The sequence below is a fragment of the Embiotoca jacksoni genome, unplaced genomic scaffold (assembly GCF_022577435.1).
Source record: "Embiotoca jacksoni isolate LCO1_2020_lvr unplaced genomic scaffold, fEmbJac1.0.p SCAF_45, whole genome shotgun sequence".
Classification (NCBI taxonomy): Eukaryota; Metazoa; Chordata; class Actinopteri; family Embiotocidae; genus Embiotoca; species Embiotoca jacksoni.
Window position 1 is genome coordinate 2,149,186 of NW_027185398.1, and position 20,324 is coordinate 2,169,509.

Consider the following 20,324-nt stretch of genomic DNA (forward strand, 5'->3'; position numbering starts at 1 on the left):
CATTAATTAATAAATATATGAATGAATAAATTTAAAAAAAAATGAAAATAACCACATTCACAGGAGAAAATCCCTTCTTTTTTTTTTCTATTTTTCCTGCTCGCAATAGGATGAACCTCTGGTGATTTTAATAACACTTATCTTTCTTTTGGCATCTCTTTCAGGACAAACGTTACATTTTTGTTTCATAAATTGCCCCATCATTGTGATTTTTTTTTTTTAAGCCGGCGGAATAATGTTTTCATGTTGTTCGTACATTTGTGATTCCCATTCTTCTGAATGCGATATCTCAGAAAGAAATTTTAAGGAATTTCTTCCGTGTAGATTTTGGTAGTCAAAGGTCAAAGGTCGCGGCAGCATCACAAAACCTAAATCAAGAATTCCTACGCGAATTATGACGACATTTCACAAAAATGTCTAAAATGGTAAAGTGAAGATATTTTACATCCAAAAGGGTCGAAGGTCAAATTCACTGTGACATCATGATGTTTCTGTCCATCGTTAAGCTGTATCGACCTTCTGAACATGTGTGTGAAGCGTCCACCTTTTTACAATCTGTAGCTTCTTTGCAGCAACATCCAAGATTTGAAGCATCGTCTGCTGTCACGGCAACGACTTTGTGTTCTATCAGAATCAGATTAATTGGACGAATTCCTTGAAAGTACAATATGTTTTAAGGTGTTTAAAGCGTTGTGCATATTGATGTACCGTGACTTTACATCAGATTACACAAGCTGAGCTCGTAATTTAAACCAACAGAGGTTTAAAATGTAACGCCACGTCTCACCACAGTGAGCGAGGGGTCCTTTACAACATCCTTCATCATGTACAATCTAATACTGTAGTGTTGGTATGACACTCTAATAATGTCTTCTGTGATATTCTTGTACCACTTTCTATTTCTGCACACGGAGACACACACACACACACACACACACACACACACACACACACACACACACACACACACTCTCCTCCTCCTCCTCCTCCTCCTCCTCAGGACCGTTTTGTCCGAAGTGTCCGCTGGAACGTGACTCTGGTACTGATGCCTACAGGCACTGAAGGAATCACAAGGCCGAGTGATACTGGAACTGAAGAACACTCAGTCACACACACACACACACACACACACACACACACACACACACACACACACACACACACACACACACACACACACACACACACACACACACACTCAGAGAGAGAGGAGGGGGGAGGGGGGGCTGCTGAATATGGATGTAATGTCTTCATCAGTGTAAAGGGGAAAGCTGTTCCTTCTACCTCAGACTGGGAGTAAATAATAGAAATACTTCATGGATTTTAAATAATCACAGCTACACACAACAGAGGCTGTTGAACACAACCTCGTCCAGTGTGTCAGAAAACAAACATCAAACTCAAACTGTATGGACTGAAGGAATGACGCTAACGGACGTAAAAAAAACAACCTAAAAAAAACACCGGAAAAAACTTCTTTAATCGTTTTGGTTGGATTTTTTATTTTAAAGTGGACGTTTCAGAGTTGGATGATAATTCAGTATTAACTTGGAATGACTGGGCAGAATATCGTCATGACGACATGATCTTCAAAATGTCATCAGTGGTTAAAAGAGATAAAATGAAAACTAAAACACACACGCTTGTTTTTCTAAACGCAATGCCATTTTTCATACGTTTTTTTTGCACTCTTACTTTCACAAAACTAAATCTTCAATAAAAGCTCAAAAGGTTCCTCTTTTATTTGAATGTTTTTTAATCCCAAATCTTTGCTTTTTGGCGTCATTATGCAGCTCGTCCACAGAGCTCCCAGACAGCTCAATCTTCTTTTTATGATTCAGTGGAAAGTGGAATGCAAAGGAAGTATGATGAATATTTAAACCATTACACAGCCATTATAGCTCTTTATGTAAATGCAGACTAAAGTGCTGTGGTGGTTATTTATAGTCGCAGCAGGCTGTAATTGGCTTCCGTCGTTGTTTGGAGTGGGTCGACCCACTCAGCTGACCCCGGCGCTGCAGAAGGTGGTGCACGTGGCGGGTGCTTGGGTGGGGGGGGAGAGGGGGGGAGAGCGGCGCGGCTTAGTTAGGCCTGCAGCTGCATGGCTGGAAGGTCGCAGGTTCAAATCCCCTGATGGGAAATGAAACTCCCAGCACAGAAAGTGGATGAGAAAGACAACCCAAACTCCCCGAACAGCGGACGTCCCGAGGCGGCAGGCTGCCGACAATCTACCAACAAAACAAGAATTTGACACAATCTGAGAAGCTGTCAGCCGGCTGTCACGCACAGCTCTGCAAATACGTGGAGGTTAACTCACCGAGAACCAAGGGAGGTTTGTTTAGTAAAGAACAAGTTCTGACTGATTAAAGGAAAATTTGGTTTTAATAGAAGTTCAGACTTATTTTGTTTTGTTCAGTATCTCTCTCATCATTCCTCTGAAGTGTGTTAGGATCAAATTAGACTTTTATATAAAAGTGGACGTGGTTTCAGGGTCTGAAAAATGAGGCTGATGCGGATGTGCATTAAGGTGTAATACCACTGGGTGCCACTAGAGGCCGGCTCCAAAAAGCCTCCATAGACTCCCATTCAACTATAGTCTCGTAAAATTCTGTCAATCATTTTTTTCAGTGTTGTTAGCTAAAGTCATTAATTAGAAAAAAATTTTTTTGGGGGCGTTTCTGTTTGATTGACAGGACGTAGTGTCGCCCAATCAGATCAGTCAGATCCACCTGCTCGCTCCTCCCCTAGCTTGTCCTAATATGGTCACTTCCTGCTCCAAACCGAAATGATATACTGCAAATAACTTTGTGCTATGGTTTTGAATTTCATACAAAACTTACAATCTGATTGAGAAGTTAAATCTATATCTTGTATTTGTTTGCCTCCCGTTTGTTTTTTATGACAGCAGGAAGGCCGAAGAGGAGGATTACGGCTGCGGCGAGGAAGGTGCATGCGGGTGGTTGCCATGACAGCGGAAGACGCGGAGGGACGAAGTTGAGAATTGTACAAAAGAAACCACCATCACCTGTCGGCAGGTGAAGTTCCTGCAGGGAAACCAGAGGAAGTCTCTGGATGCAGCGGCTGAGTGTTTAAAGTCCAGGAGGTTGTTGCGGTTCACGGAGAGCTGCGATTGAACCGTCCGACAGCAGCAGCCTCGTAACATCTCTGCAGCGTGTGAACGTGTCGTCTGTCTCGTTTACTCTCCACGAAGGCGGCCGCTCGGCAGATTAACCGTTCGGTTTCCTGCAGGAAGGCGAGCGGGCGCCGCGAGTGAAGACGATGTTTCAGCACACGGATCGATGGCTCCGGCTTCCTAATGAAAGCGGTGTCTTCGTAACATTTATCTATTACTAAAGGTCATCGTGTCCACTCCCGCGGTCTTCAGAGGACGACTCGAAGAAAGGCCCTAAACTTGAGCATTCTTCATATCAGAGCAGATAATCGATGGCTGCTGTAGGAGGCAGGAGCTGTAGCTCTCGGTGTCGCCGGAGCAGTGGGAGATATCTGAAATAGATCTGCACACTGAGGAGATGGAGCTGCAGTCTCTCTCTCTATATATATATATATATATATGTTTATATATATTTACAGTGAATAGTTTTTTTAAATTTATGATTTAATTTATGAGCAGGAATATAATATTAGTATGGCCGAGTGTTTTGTATCTGTCAAATGTTTACATTCAAAACTCAGCTCTTATTACATTTTTTTTTCTTATTCGTAAGTTATTATTTGATTTACTTTTTCATTTTTTAATAATATGAATTTGCAAAATAACCATTAATTAAAGGTTTAAGTTAAACGTAGTAAACGCAAAGTACAATATTTTTTTCTGCAAAATATAGTAGTGGAAGTAGAAAGCGGCATAACAAGGACATTTAAATTGTACTTAAGTAAAGGTATTTAGTTATTTTTCAGAACAGAATTATAAGGAAACTTCGTTTAAAAAATAAATAACTTATTGAACAACATTGATTTAAAAACACAATACAAATAACAACAACAATAAAAGGCTAATTTGGGTCAAGAAGTCATTGATGAACCCAAAACATTTGAGATCAGTAAAATTAAACTTTTTTAATAAACTTTTTTTTTCCCATAATCCCCCTGAGAGTTGAAAGGTCAAGTGAGAACTGAAATTACGAGAGTTGAAGCTGAAAATGAGACTGAGAGGAGGGCGGAGGAAAAAGGGTCGGAAAAGACAAAACACGGTAAAAAAAAAAAGAAGAAAAAGAAAAAAGAAATGTGCAAAAGTAACATGAATCCTCTGAACGTTGTTTCCGTTGAGGGAACAATAGCCGCGCTGCTAACGTTAGCATGGCCGAATACCCGGATGTTGGACACCAAACAAGGAGGCCGCGAAGTCCGACCTGGACACCGGACACCGGACACCGGAGCTCCGGCGGTAACCGACGAGGCCGGCAGCGAGAGGACGCTCGGATGGGAGCCGGATCAAGAAAAGACGTCGTCTTCGTAGCTTCGCGACACAAAGGTAAGACGGAGCCGTTTGTTATGGTGTACCGCGCCTGCGCAGTGGTGAATTTGAAGCCGCGTGTTCGTGCGGAAAATAAGTTGAAAATAAGTTGAGTGGATGCTGTGGTGATCTCATCTCTCATCCTGCGTTTCTCTTCTGCTTTCAAGAAAGACAAGTGATTCTTTCTTTTACAACTTTAACAAGACAAGTCTGAGTGTTTTTCTTTGTGTGAATGTCCCAGTTACCATCACCTTCAATTCATCAGGTGTTCAGAAGAGAAGAGCTGCCCCCAAAACCATTAATTTAATAACACCGTTTAACAACCGCTCCTGTTTTTGACATATATAAATCTCTTTTTTTAATTTCTCTATTACCCTTCATTGTTTTGTTCTAAATTTTCTCCCCTTAAACAAAATCCCAGATGGAAAAAACTTAAAAAATGTTCTACTTTTGTTCTTTTGTGGATTTGTTCCGTTTCCTGTGGAGAACCGAACAAAATACATCAATATGTTCTGCAGTTGTTGTTTTTTTTTGTTTTTTAGCAGAATTAGTTTCAATGATCTTTAACTTTAAATGCCAAAAAGATTGTTTATTTATTCCGATAACATTCCTCAAATCAACACGTGAAGAAAACATAAATGCCGTAAAACATAAATTACTTCCATTATGTTTTAGTCATTTTCATTCTTCATGTGTAACTCTGGTGCTGTTTTATTTATTTATTGATTTATTGATTTATTTTTAACTTTCCACCTGCCTGATGTTATCTGTGATATTATTGTGTGGTGAATACAGGGGAGCGCCTGCAGCAACGTACGGTGTGCACGCGGCACTCGAGGCTCCTGACATCACAGACACGTCTCGGTCTTTTCATTCACCGGTTTGTAGACTTGCATCACGACCGGTTGTACCTGCAGCAACCTCCCCGGCGCATCACTAACTTCCACAACCCCTCGGCTCGCTGCGCAGGTGTCGGGTTTATCTTCAAGTTTTCCCTCAGCGGTTGGTTGTATTTCCTGCTCACCACCGTGTGCACCCACAAACAGACAGGAAGGGATAGACAAAGAGACGTATAGGAAGAGAAAGTCATTTCAGAAATGCAAAATAAACTTGCATTTAACTATTTAAAATTAATATTTGAACACACACTTCTTCATTTTGGCTGATTTTTAAAAAAAAAGTTGTACTCGGTTATTTATTTATTTTTTTTACACTTTGAGCCTGAGAAGTTTAAAAAAACGAGCTTTTCTAACAATCTGGTTCTTCTTTCCCCGTCGCGATAGAGTCTAACCAGAAGTGAAAGGAGAATCTTTCAGATATTACAGCCTCTCACATAACGCTGTCACGGCTTTATAGATCGAGCAAAAAAAGAAAAAAGAAGCTCATTCGTCTTCATTATTCTTTACAAGAACATTAACAGGCGACCGGGAGGGAGAAATATCTGGACTGTACCTCCATCTTTGATGAATCAAACCCTCCCCGCTTTTCAGCACGACTGAGAGGTGAAATTTCGTCAGAACTAAAAACCGCAAACTGAGCCTCCTTTTCCCTCAAAGACGTTGAATTTACTCTCCGATGTTTTTTTGTTTGTTTTTGATCACTGCTGCTGCGTTTTCTATGTTTGGATCCCTCGTGAAATACGACCCGATAGTGATAAACGATGCTGCGGGTAATCGGCAGATGGTGACGCTAACGCGTTAAGAAGACATGTTTTTAGCAAGCGTGGATGCAAACAATGCGTCTTATAAAAAATCTTGTATGAATTTAGCACTGCAGATCTTTTAGAAGAAAAAACTAAAATGCATTGAATAAGTTTGTTAGGCCTTTAGTGACTCTTGTATGGCTCATAAATGATTTTGTTTATATTTATATATATATATATGCTGGCTGGATTATTTTTAGATATCCCAGTTGACTTTGTCTGAAGGCACCTTGTACAGGTCACCAGTGCAATTTACCTCAATTCAATTCAAATACATTTTATTTATATTGTGCCGGATCACAACTATTTAGGTGATTTCCACTGGAACGTTAAGACTTGACTGTATTAGAGAGAAACCAATCAGCGACCAGTGCAGCGATGTTCATAGTAGCTCCAACAAACATTGTTTTGCCTGCAAATAAAAACATAACGGCTTCAAAGTATTGCGCCTTTATGTGTCCTGTGATGTCGTTTGAGGGCGAATCGCAGTTCAGTGAAGGGAGTTTAGACATTTTGGTCATCGAGTCAGTAGAAACATGCAAGAGGACGCAAAACAAAAACCAAAATGTGGGTGAACTGCAGGGAACTATCCAAAGCTGTAGCACATACATGCATGTTTGCATGCATCTATTTATGCGACCGAACCGGTTTATTTGTTTCGGCTTCGTTGAGCGTCGGTTAAAAAAAGGAAAAAATAGAAGACGTTTCCAGAAGCTCCTAGCTGTTCGCTCGGCTCGCTGGCCGGCAACAAGGTGAAGCTGCTGACTGGCCCGAGCTCCTGTTCTCCCCTTGATGTTCGCCTGGCATCATCACATTGTAAATGTCCTCGTATAATCCCCCCCACACACCCCGCCCCCACACCAGCCCTACCTCGCATCATCCAACCTCAACCTTGAGTTATGGCGTGGCCGCCACTGGCAATCACATTAAGAGGCACATTTCTTCATATCCACACAGGGGACCACATTTAGCAATCTGCTTAATTTAGCCAGACTGATGAATTGTACCGCTCTGCTCTCTCTCCTGCACTCTGAGTCTATCTCTCTCGCCCCTCTCTCTCTCTCTCTCTCTCTATCTCCATTGCCGAACCACCTCCCCCACCCCCCCGCTCGTCTTCCTCCGTCCGTCCTGCTGTCCTTGAGACGGCCGGCCGCTCGTCTCTACGGTCGGCTGAAATGCCAGAACAAGCTGCGGCGACCTGTTGACCCGCCGCCGGGTTCCTCAGGTGGGGAGCCCGAAATGGATCAACGGAGCCCGTTTGGCCTTCAGCTGCTTCGATTTTTATAATAAATAGCAGAAACTCGCGATGTGACCACACATTGAAGGCAAAATAATGGTTGGAGCAGTTGTTTTAATCATTAAATTATAATTAGTTTAGATTAAAAACTACCAGGATATGGTAGGTTCAGAGAAGATATGGAAAAACAGGAGATTAAAAAGATTCTGGAGTGCTGAGATTTTCAACTGTAAAGCAAGTGATGCTTTTTAAACAAGACTTTGATTATTGAGAGTAAAGTTAAGGGAAATAATGAATGTCACTGAAATAATGATTCAACATTTTGTTCATCTTGGTTCTGCAGCCACATAATTGATTCAAGGATTCATAGAAACATGATTGTGACCAAATTTGAAAGTCTGAACTCGGAGATAGAAAAATCAGCACCGGCAGAAAGACACATGTTGATGTTGATGATCTGGTTTAAGAGGCTTTGTGCTAATAGCTCGTTTCTGACCCGTTCTGATGTGTCCAGATAACTTCAATTTGTGCAAAACTGTCTTTGCATTGAAACGGACCTTGAACGTGACAGTTGATCACATTTCTGAATATAGTCACCGTCGTAACGCTTTGAAAAAAACATGAACAAATTCAGCTGCATGTGAATATCATACGTGATCAAAGGCTCCCTTTTCCGAAGCAGCACCTTCACCACAGTCACGTCTTTCATCTTCGTGCCTCGGACATTTAAAGAAGACGGCGTAACCTTTTCTTTACTGCTGTGCATCTGACCCACTTTCAACATTTTCCATCCCTCGAAAAATGAAATAAATAAAAATAACCTCTTCAGATCCTCTTCCTCACTTTACGTTGAAGGGAAGCGTACGGCGGCGCCGAGCTCGGCAGGAAACCATCCTTTCATTACGTCAGTCGAAATCCCCATTGAGATTAATACCAACAGGTCGCGCCACTTTATTCCTGAGGAGAAAAATGCACTTGTCAGTCGACCTAATTGCGCTCTCATGGTGCATGAGGGCCCGCTGAGTTATTGAGAGCCCTACCAGGAAAATCATGATCGACGAGCAGCAGGAGGGCCTGACATCGCACTCCACACACGGGCTGCTCCGTCAGGACGGAGGGAGGGAGGGAGGGAGGAAGAGGAGGGATGGAGGAAGAGTGCAACATCAAAGAGACACAGTCCATACGTGTGTGGATGCAAATGAGGGAGGACAGGCTCGTTTGTTTTTAATGCAGATTAATCGGCTAGATTTTCTTGCGTTCTTGTGTATCTGTTGTGCATTAATTGATCCGATTACAACGGACCAATCAGATCTTTGAATGCTTTCCGGTTTCTGAAAAAAAAAAAACGTAAAATGATGAAGACAACAACTGAATCGCTGACAAATCATGTTCAAATGCCAAAGCTTTGATTTCTATTTGGGCAAAAAAATTTCAAGGCTGCCAAAATTATGTAGCATTCACGACTCGAAGGTTTAACGCAACGTACCTCCGAAACGCTGAATCATTTTCAGAGTTTATTATAAATACTGCGTGTGTTTGTGCTCCTTCTCCTTGTATGTAATTATAACGTGAAAATGAGTGAAGGTCAAAAATGTATTTTACAGCCAGCTCCTTTGTGAAACTAACAGGCTTTTAATTTGAAATGAGGGCTTTTAATTTGAAAGGACAACACAGCATTTGGCCAACCGATTGGGACTTCATCAGCCGGTCATGCCATCTTTGGCCTGTAGGAGCTGAAGAGGGTGGGAACCAGCTGCCACGCTTTTATTGTGAAGCAGCTGCAGGAAATGCAACGTGTTTTCATTTAAATAAAAACTAGCAAACACATTTATTTAGAGTTATTCTGTAATCGGACCGGTGGTCGGTGTATCTGCAGTCACTTCACCTTTTTATTCACCTTTCATAATCCCAGTTTCCCTGTATTCAACGGTTGTGTTGCGTTTTGCAACTAAAGGTCCCGACAGCTTGTAATCTTTAGCGTAAGTGTATTATTTTTTCCGACTCGCGCTGTCTATTTGTAGACGAGTCAAATACGCTGCCGGGTCATTTTCCTGCATTCCTACGGACTACATTATGGCCTATGTTTGTTTTTTTCTTTTGGTAGAAAAAGACCTGCCTGAAAAGTGAGTGTTTGTGTGTTTCATGTTGGTAAAGGTCAGAAGTTCGAGGAGGAAATCCTGCAGCCCGTGTGAGCGCTTCAGTTGTGAAGTCCAGCAGCTCACCGAACGCTGCGTATACCGGACGGGAGCTTGTCGGGTTCAACAGCCGAACTTGAACCGTTTGAATCATTTATCGAAGCGGGACTCTGTGGCTGAACTTTTAATTTTTAATTTTTTTTTTTTTTTTTTTTAATGTCTGGATGTTTGAAGTACGTACAGGTTGTAAAACGCTGTAGTTTAGTGCAGCGGCGTGTTAACAAGGCTCACGGTGACGTTGTTTTCATGCTCGCTGTCACGGTTCGCTCTTTAGACGCGTCGGATTTTCTCTTTTATTTTGAAATCACTCACCTCGTGTGTCTGTTTTGTTTTACTTGTGTTTTTTTTCTTCCCCACCAGTTCTAGTGCTCAGCGGTGTCTCATTAGTGCGTCTCCTCTCTCTGTATTTAGTTCTTCTTCCCTCCTTTCAGGTGTGACATCGTCAGGTGTTTTTTATTTCGACGTCGTTGATTTACATGTTTATTCCTCTGCTCGTTGACAACTTTTGATGTCGTGCGTTGAGGTTCGTCTCTCTTCCTGTCAACTGTTGTGACTCTTATAATGTTCACCATCCTCAGCAGCTCATTTTAGTACGTCGGCACACAAACATTTGAGACTTGATGCTAAATGCAAAGTCGCCCTTTAATCAGCAAACGGCCAAAAACTATCAAACAGCGAAAGCGGCAGCGATTCGGTCAGAACAACCGTTAAAGAGACTGGAGATATTTTTTGATTAATTTATCTTGGGCAGCGCACATGAAGCACAGTTTGAAAACTTGTTGAACATTTTTTATTATGTGCATGTGAGACATTTTGTACTTTTTGTTTTTCTGCCAGTTAACAACACTAAACAATTACCTAAAGACTAAAAGTATGTTAAGAAATATCTCCACGCCCCTTCGTATTTAAATATTTGTGCGTTCGGCCTCGACCCGACTGGACAGATTAGCAGCAACACCGACCCGACGCCCCCGAACAGGAGTCAGGTCCCACGGCCGTATGCTGCCAGCTGCAAATACCATGAAAGTTTCATGCAGCAGATCTCAGAGGTGAACTGTAATCCCACCAGGGAGATAACACGCACACACACACACACACACGCACACACACACAGGCACACACACGCACACACACGCACACACACGCACACACACACACACGCACACACACAGGCACACACACGCACACACGCACAGGCACACACACGCACACACGCAGAAATATATACTGAATAAATACAGTGAGGCTCAGATATTATGCACACATACCTGCAAACACACACTCGCACAAAAACACAAATGCATACGCTGATTTATGCAGACACACGCATGCATGCATTGTACACACACACATGCACGCACGCACGCACACACACACACACACACACACACACACACACACACACACACACACACACACACACACACACATATCTACAGAGCTACTTGGACACGTCTCGCGGAGCAGGTAATTCCCGGAGTGTCCGCAGCCAAACACAGGATGACCTCTAATTTTAAAAACCCAACGCGCCACGTTAGACGACCTGAATAATGCATGAGGCCAGTCTGCTTGTATTAAACATCCAGGAGGAGGCTGCAATTACATTTCCCTCAGGTGGTCAAGTGCTGAAGAGGAGGAGGAGGAGAAGAAAAACACACACACACACACACACACACACACACACACACACACACACACACACACACACACAAGTTAAGAAAGTGAAGTGGAGGTTTGTTGGGGAACAAACGTGATCATTGTTGTGTAGTTGTGCGTCTACTTATTGCCGGTTCAGGTTTCACCGCACGGCTCGATAAGCAGTTAATTACAACTGATTGTGATTTTTTTTTTTTTTTTTTTTATTGTGACCTTTAGAGCTTTTTAAATGTTTCGGTGCTTACTTTGGAGCACGGTGATAATGGTGTGTTTGGCCTTTCAGCTTCGCCCCGGTGCAAAACATAATCTGATTTAAAAAAAGAACAATTCCCTTCTTCAGGAAGTTTAGACTTTAAAATAAGTGGTGTAATTTTATAGATCGGCCGTTGGTGCTCAGAAATAAACAAATAATTTTTCTCCTTCAGGATACCACACAGGATTTTTACAATGTCCGCTCTATCCATTTTTTTTTATACAGTTTTAAAAGGTTTAATTCTTTGGGCTCCGTTTTAACGATCTATGATGCATTTAGGTCGTTTCCAAATCCACTTTCGTGTTTTAACGGAAGATTTGCCAAATAGGAAAACGAGATCTCGTCGCGTGCAGATTAATGTACACAATAATAATCTTTCACATCGTAATCCTTTCTTATTTTTTTTTAATCTCTCTTGTGTGTTTGTGTGTGTGTGTTGTGCTTTCCAATTCCAGATGTTATCGGATCAAATGGATCAAATTGTAGCGTGTAAAAAGAAGAAGTAAACCTCAGTCTGTTTCTGCGTTGTGTTTAACTCTGTTGGAAATGATGATGAATCTTCGTTGCCACGATAACCTTGATGTGTCACTCTCAGCTGTTAATGCTTACAGACCTATCATCCAACCGTCAGCCGGCGGCGACGACGGGACGACGAAGTTCGTATACCGACACCGATGACTCACGAATACGATCGAATTAATGAGCCGATGAGTCGTGAAACCTCAGAAATTATTATTATTGTTTTTGTTTTTTACTGTCCTTTTAAAATACTGTAAAATGACTGTCTGCCCGAGGAACAGTACTGGATGTTATTTTATTCCGCGGATGGAAAATAATGACAAATGACAGAACAATGTGAAATGACCTTTGACCTTTGTCTTTGTTGGAGTGACTTGCCTGAGCACACTAACTTCCTGCCCCAGGGTTGCATGCAAACCTGCTTATGATTGCAAACATGGACAGGGTCAATGTTATTCACAGGCACTTTGAACAACAACAATAATAATAATAATAATAAAAAAAAGAGTTCAGCAAAACGGCATACACTGCGTGAGTCACGTGATATAAAAAAAAAAAAAAAATCATTTTTGTTTAGATTATCTGCTCAGGCTGAGACGCTAATACAGCTTGACACGGGAGCAGAAGAATATTTGTTCATTGTCTCCCGACATCAGGCCGAATAAACGTAGATTACAGCTGCGGTAAAATGTCGGTAATAACTTAACATCCCGATCATATGCTTGTGCTCATCGACGTTTCTTTAAACAGGCGGGCCAGGTTTTCTCCCTTCAGGCTCATCCAAAATAGCACGAGGAGTTACATCACATCCTGTGGGGCTCCGCAGCCTCCATCAGCCAAAATGAGCTGTGTGTGTGTGTGTGTGTGTGTGTGTGTGTGTGTGTGTGTGTGTGTGTGTGTGTGTGTGTGTGTGTGTGTGTGTGTGCGCGCGCATCTGCATCTGCATTCAAAGAAAACACGTCGTGAAGTGTTTGTAAGACGATCGCCTGCAACGAAGCGGACGGTAGATTTTTTATTTTTTTTTTGTAGCACAGTTTAACCTTTTGACCTCATGACCTCCCGGTAAAGGTGCCTTTCTGCCGTTCCCCTTGATTTGTACGTTGTTAGGATGTTGCCAGGCAATCGTTGTACACCTATAACATTTGCATTATTTTAATTGACTATATACCAACGGAGGGAAGATCCCTGATCTTACAGAAATAGGTCAAATGACCATGAGTGGACTTTCCAACCGGGACAGTTTGTTTTTGCTGTTGCCGTGACTACAAATGTTGCGTAACGTCAAGGAAGTAGTAACTTTAAAGTGGAGATGAACTCCTGAACAATGTGAGCGTGGTTTGTTTGCTTTTTTTAATTATTATTTTTTTTACATCGGACTCGATATGACGCTGCAATCAAACTTTTTCAGCTAGAATTGATAAAAAAAAACAACAACTGATTGCATTTCACTTTTTTTATCCAGCATTTCTGACGTAACGAGAATAGTTGTTCTCCGCTGTTACAGATGCAATTAATCTTGTTAGTATTTTACTCGGGGCTCCTGTGAACATGTTTGTTCTTTGATGAACAAGTAAATGATCTGTTGGAACAAAACGTAACATCAGCCGGTCTACAGCAGCACCTACTTCCCAAATGTATTCAACAGTTTCCATAACAATTTACTGTCGTGTTCAAATATGTTTTTTTTTTTTCTTCTTCCTGACGTGCTGATTGGTTCTGTGCCGACCTGGCGGAGGGAAGATTAAATCCAGAACCACCAGCCGGGAATACAGACGGTGTAAAAGTGCAGCGTGGCGGTTTGTCAGTGAGCATTTTTTCTGTTCACGTTGCTCTTTGAGATGAAGAAGAAGTGAATGTGTAGCCTGGACACTTGAACCTACCGCGGCAAGAAGGATAACAGTTGATGCTTTGAAAAACGGAGGAATCAAACGGCCCCTGAAGGTGACACGAGTGCTCCGAGCTGCACTCCAGCAGTTTGAAGTGGGTTGCACTATTTTGAGTGCGCCACCACGTGTTTTTTGTATTTTAAAGGAGCCGAGACCGAGACCTCGGGTCGACTCGCCCTCGTCTGAGTTCGGACAGAAACATCGTAAACGTTTGTGTTTCTAAAATGTTAAAAGAAGGAAATCGGCGTAGATCAGAGGCACCGATTGATCCCGAGTCACTCGGCTCGTCCTCAAACAGCTGACGGCTGCTGATGTCAGACACGATGCAACCTCTGAGCTGGTGACATCGATCAGGAGACGCACAGCTGCTGACCTCAGGTTTAACACAGCCGGTGTGTGTGTGTGTGTTTTCTTTCCTTCCACTTAACAGGGAAACTAGTCTGTCCCTTTTTTTTTTTCTTGTTATTTCATGTTTTTAGATCTTCGATCCGTCCGTGAATCTTTTTAAAGTTATTTGAACATTTTGTTTTCCGTCTTCACAGAGAAAGTTTGCACGATAAGGGAAGCAGTTTGAAATATTTTAACTTGAACAGATGACTTACTGAGACATCTGAGGACACAGAGATTACTTGGACAGTTTCCCCAATTTCCCTGTACAACAAATACTGCTAGATAAGTATTGACAGGAGCAACATCGATCAGCCCCCGAAAACCTTTTACTCAACAAACTTGGCACCTTTTTCTGATCGATCCACATTTGGATAAATCTGAAATATAAATGCCCTATTTCACATTTTTGCCCACATATGTGTCTGAAATGCGTTTCAGAAGAAGAATCGTTGGTGTAGAACATTTTAAAACTGAACCCAGCCCCACCCAGCACATCGTATTGGAGATAACACAGTTAAAGCCAGCTGTGAACCATGAACAGACTAATGACTGGAGCAGTTTGAAGATGTGTTTCATGAAGAATTAGTTTCTGTCTGACTGTATTAAACAGAAAATAGTTTTTTTCTTTTGGACCCCTCGCTGTGCCGTTTGTCGGCGCCTTCCTCCGCTCGCTCCATGGCGACCGGACATTTAGTTTAGTCTGGTTATAATGGTCCAATTATTTCTGCTGTTCTGGGTCAAACCTGTTTTTCCGTCTCGGTTAAAAGAACAGCAGCGAACCGAGTTTATCTCCACAAAACATCTGCACGGCCGATCGGTCTCTCTCTCTCTCTCTCTCTCTCTGTGCTTCATTCATCTAGATTACAACAACATTAGGCCACTGACTTCTGGGACTGTGTGCAAGACATGTAGGGTTTATGAAAGCAGAAATGATTCTCTCTTTTTTCCTCCTCGTCCTCCTCAGCTCTTCATCCTCTCTCTCTCTCTCTCTCTCTGTATTGTCCCATGAAGGCCGAAGCCCAGCTGTATTCCCGTGGGGCAGAGGGAACAGATGTAGCCGGCGTAGAGGAAGAGGCTGAGATGAGCAACCAAAGCCCGGCTGCTTTCTGCAAATTTGACTCTCAAATTTAACAAAAAACAAAACAAAAAAACACAACAGGAAAATGAGGAAACATGAAATAAAGAAATGCACATTATGAGTCATTGGGATTGTAATGCCTTCCTCCTCCTCCTCTTCGTCTTCCTCTTCGTTATGCTTCACTACACATTTTGTATTTTTCAATATTTATTTTCTTATGTTAATACTTGTCAGACATTTTCCCTCCGGAGAGATGAAGCATATTCGCTCACTAATTCAACAGTAAAAAACAAAAAAACAAAAAAACAAAAACAGTTTGGTGTTTTCAAGTGTTTTAGTTTCATGTAGGAGCGTTAATATTAATTTGACCACAGGCATTTAAAAAAAAAAAAAAAAGCTTTCATTTGAAATGTATGGAAAAGCACTTTTGAATAATGTACATATTTTCTCTCTCAAACACGTGTTTTCATCACTTCTGAGGACATGACATTGATTTCCACTCATTTCTCAGAGTTATCTTGACGTTAAACTTCCTTTAAACAGATTCAACAACAAGAGTCAGTTACACACACACACCAAAACACACCTTACAGCACTGCTGTGTGAAACGTGCATAAAACATCCTCCATTTTAGACTTATTGTAATCCCAGGGTGTCAAATAATAATGTTTTTTTTTTAAAGCCTGCCAACGTTCAAGTACCTGCTAACACTTTTCTTGGGATTCTTCCGTATTTGGAGGCCACACCTGCCGGCACCAATGAAACTCCTCATAATCTCAAACTTTTTTTTATTGAATGATCATCATGCACGGATCCATAAGGTCTGTATCTTTGCCTGACATCATCCAGGTTGCCAGATAATCTACGAATCTACATATGAAAGCAGCGCACACTACATACAATTTCAAAGCATCTTTCACTGCAACCTGGCAACCCCACAGCTCAACACTAACAATACACTGCAAAAGGTTTCGGTGAGAGACCGTCGTCACTCATTTTTCAGTCCACGGAAAGATTTCAGAGCGCCACACTCTCCGACGAGAGATGTGCGGTAAATATAGTGCTCCAGATAACAAACAGACAGAAAGTGACTTTGGACTCAGCTGTGGGGTTATTTTGGTTAAAATGACGAATTGCTCTGAGTCACTCTGACATAAATGATATCACTGTGTGTGTGTGTGTGTGTGTGTGTGTGTGTGTGTGTGTGTCTAATTACAGTGAGTGCTTTGCGGTGCGGCTCAGTGTGATTGGTCCTCACCGAGTCTGACATTCACATCAATAGAAGCCTGACGATGATGGATTCCCCTCCGCCGCAATGCCAAAACACACACTTTTACAAATGCACTCTGCACATGTGCATCCACCATCGCTCACTCTGTATCTCTCAGCTACACACACACACACACACACACACACACACACACACACAAACACAAACACCCTCACAGGCACCACCTTACTTCTGATTCGTAGCTGTTGTTGCACAGAGGACGGCTGGTGACTGCTGAATGGTTGGCGATGGGGAAAACAGGGCAGTCATGCAAAGACACACACACGCACACACACACACACACACACACACACACACACACACACACACACACACACACACATCGTGTTTACAGTAGCAGAACTGTACAGTAAGCTTCTCGCAGGCTAAAGATAGTTCTGCTGAATCGCCTCTCCGTGTTACTGGCAGAATCATTTTGAATTTGTTTTCAGGTGCTGCAGCCCAGCCATCCTCACCCCTCCCCCACCCCCTCCCTCAAACCCCCTCACCCTCCCTTCATATCTGAATCAGTTGGTTTGCTCCAATTTATTAGCTGCTGCTTTCACAGCACAAACTTTAATCTTGCAATTTGTCTTTTTCTAAATTATCCTAATTAGTCACACAACATTTTTTTGTTGACGTGAGACCAGTCAATCAATGATCTTCACCTACGACACAAAATATATCTGGAGCAGCAGATTGGTGACCAACTCGAAGTTTCACCGACTGAATTAAGAACTTACAACATGTTAAGTCGAGGTGGGCGAGATGTAGTATCGTCAGGTTTCCAATCAGATTGAGTCAGATCCACCGCTGGCTCCTCCCCCAGCCCGTCCAAATATGGTCACTTCCTTACAGGACAGGACAGGACAGGGTTTAAACGGCCAACCCTCCTCACTCCCTCAATCTGCGTCCTACTTTTATACGTCATCATGCAGCGTTTCTTCTTCGTAGAGGCGGCTTATTAAATGAAACCCCCCATTCACTCTGTCGTAGCACTTTAACGCCGACACGTGGACACACACGCGACGAGATCCGAAGGAAGTCGTGTCTTTTCCTGCGGTAGCGTCCAGTCAGATGAGCGCGCCGTGTCTAAACAGCTGTTGTCTCACAGTCCAACCCTGAGCGGCTCTTCGGAGGAGAGCTGCCAGCGGAGAACCGGCGAGCCATTTGTTAGCACAAATTATTAAATCCACACTGCTTGTTAAACACAGCTGTCAGGGGCAACAGTTGGGAGACGTTACAACCTAGCAGCGTGTTACATCTACCTTTTCAAATATGAACAGGGCCCCACCCCTCTCCCCCCGCTGTGTGTGTATATATATATATATGGCTTTTTGGATATAAAATTAAATAAAACACAGAAATGGTGAGTAAACCCGTTATGTAAGTCTTTGCTGTCCATTCAGCTTAAGCAGAGGAAGGTTCTGACTAATAGCCATGTGTTGCTCATAGAAAGATGAAGGCGTGCGTACAGAATAATGCACTACGCCGCTCCTCGCAGGGAAAACAGGAAAAATGTCCTTCTTCGACCCGAAAAGTTCTCCGTCGAACGGTGCTGAGAATTTCCTCTCAATGTAAAGATGTAACCGTGCGTGATTATTATTATTATTTTTTTTTTCCAGCGTGGAGACGCCCCACATGATGATGCTGACGACAGATGATGTGGACTCTCATTAAATGTTGCTGTTGAGGTGCCCTTGAGCAATTCGGTCCATCCTGTGGGTCTCATGAAGCTTTTTTTTCCCTTTTCTTATTTCCATCACAGTATTGTTGTGATGTCCTCATGTGGCAGCAGAGATTACCTTGAAACACAACAGAGAGCGGTGACTGATAATGTGAGTGTCGTGCGTCAGCGGAGGAAAAACAAACTTGTTTGCGTTATCTGTGCTTTATCGGGGATGTAGATGATTGTTTGTGTGTCCTATTAATATTGACTTCGTAATTCGACTTGTCGGCTCGGGCCTCGCAGCAAGCTGCATTGCACTTATTTCATGTCATGATTTGAATTACAGAGAAGCCAAAGCTGAACGAGACCTGCGCTCCCACAGAAGCAGCAAAATGTCTGATTTTTGTGGGAGAAAAAGTGATAATAGTCATTATAATCCTACAATAATCATTAATCTATGTGCTCAGGTCAATCGAACTGACTTCTGCTGTCGGTGATCAGGACGTGTGCAGGTCTGATGAAGGAGCCCCCAAAATACACAATGAGTAACAATAAGTGCAACACACTCCTGGACATGTTGTGTAGTGAGGAATGAGCTCCGCCCCCTTTGTGAAACACGCAGAGATCAGAGGACGGAAACTAGCACGAACCCCGTCAATGCCAAGAAAACGGGTGCTCATAAATTAGATAAATAACATCAATATTTTGGACTGGACTGCAACAGTCTGCAACGATTGGATTTGCCAAGTAAAATTTTATATTAGAAAACTTTATTTGACACAGAAGATTGTTGATGCAGCTTTTAATGATGTGAGTACCGGTCTAAAAGACGTATATCTAACGGAGGAGGAACAAGCTGAGGTGCAAAAGTAAAGGAACAAAGTCAGAGGAGCTGATTTAGGAGAGCGAGGGATGTGAATTTACTGAGCAGATTGGTTCTCTCTCCCTCCTCATCGATACGCTTTTACAGTGAATTACACCGCGATCAGCTCTGCCAAGTGTGCAGCCCTGTTAGCCTCCGCTCCGGCTGGGACTCGTCTGCTGGAAAATTGTACATTGTATAAGCAGCTGTCCGCATTCACACACCATGACATATACAAGTTAGCCTCTAAAAGCCCGAGAGAAATGTCAAGAAGAAGGGCGCCTGTTTCCCTTTGCTGTAAAACACCCTGGAGAGGAGGGAAGAAGTAGAAGAACTAGAAGAAGTAGAAGAAGTAGAAGCAGAAAAAGCAGAAGAAGTAGAAGAGAACCTGAAAGACAGACAGAAGAAATCCGTCAAAACATGGAAGTTCGGCTGGAAATGCTAATTGAATGCTAAATGCTAAAGATGAACCCTCTCTGTAACCGCAGACCTCGTCCGGCCAGTTTTGTTATGAATAGCCCGGGATGTGCAACAACAGGCCCTTTGCAACCTCAACGGTGGATTCATAGGATGTTGAGGTTGGAAGGATCAGTCGAGCGTGAAGTCAGAACCGAGACGAGACGCTACAAAACCACACGAGGAGGTCGTGTTTAACAGCCGAGAGACACACAGCTTTGGGATGTCTAGTATTTGAGGCAAAATCATCTTAATTTTTAATGAACAACAGAATGTTTCCTTCATGTTAGGAGTCCTTTACATTGTCTGTGTGGTGCAAGGATGTAGGAATGTGTTCCATGGAAATACCAGTAGTTTAGTTTAGTGGCAGTATTTCCTGAGAGCTACAACGGTCTGTGTTATATTCTGGTATGTTGGAGGCTCCAGTGTTGGTCAGTGATGATTGGAAAGACTGTTATCTAAAGAGCTGAATCTACCGGGACCGGCTGTGTTGTAGACACAGACTGGATATAAAAGTGGTCGTAGCTTCAGGTCTGTAAAATGGTTCTGATCCAGAAGTTCCTTCAGCTGCAATACCAGCGAGTGCCACTAGAGGTCGGCTCCAAAAAGCCTCCGGCTCCATAGACTCCCATTCAACTTCTCTCATCAAATCCAAAGTGAATAAAATGTGTCCATCA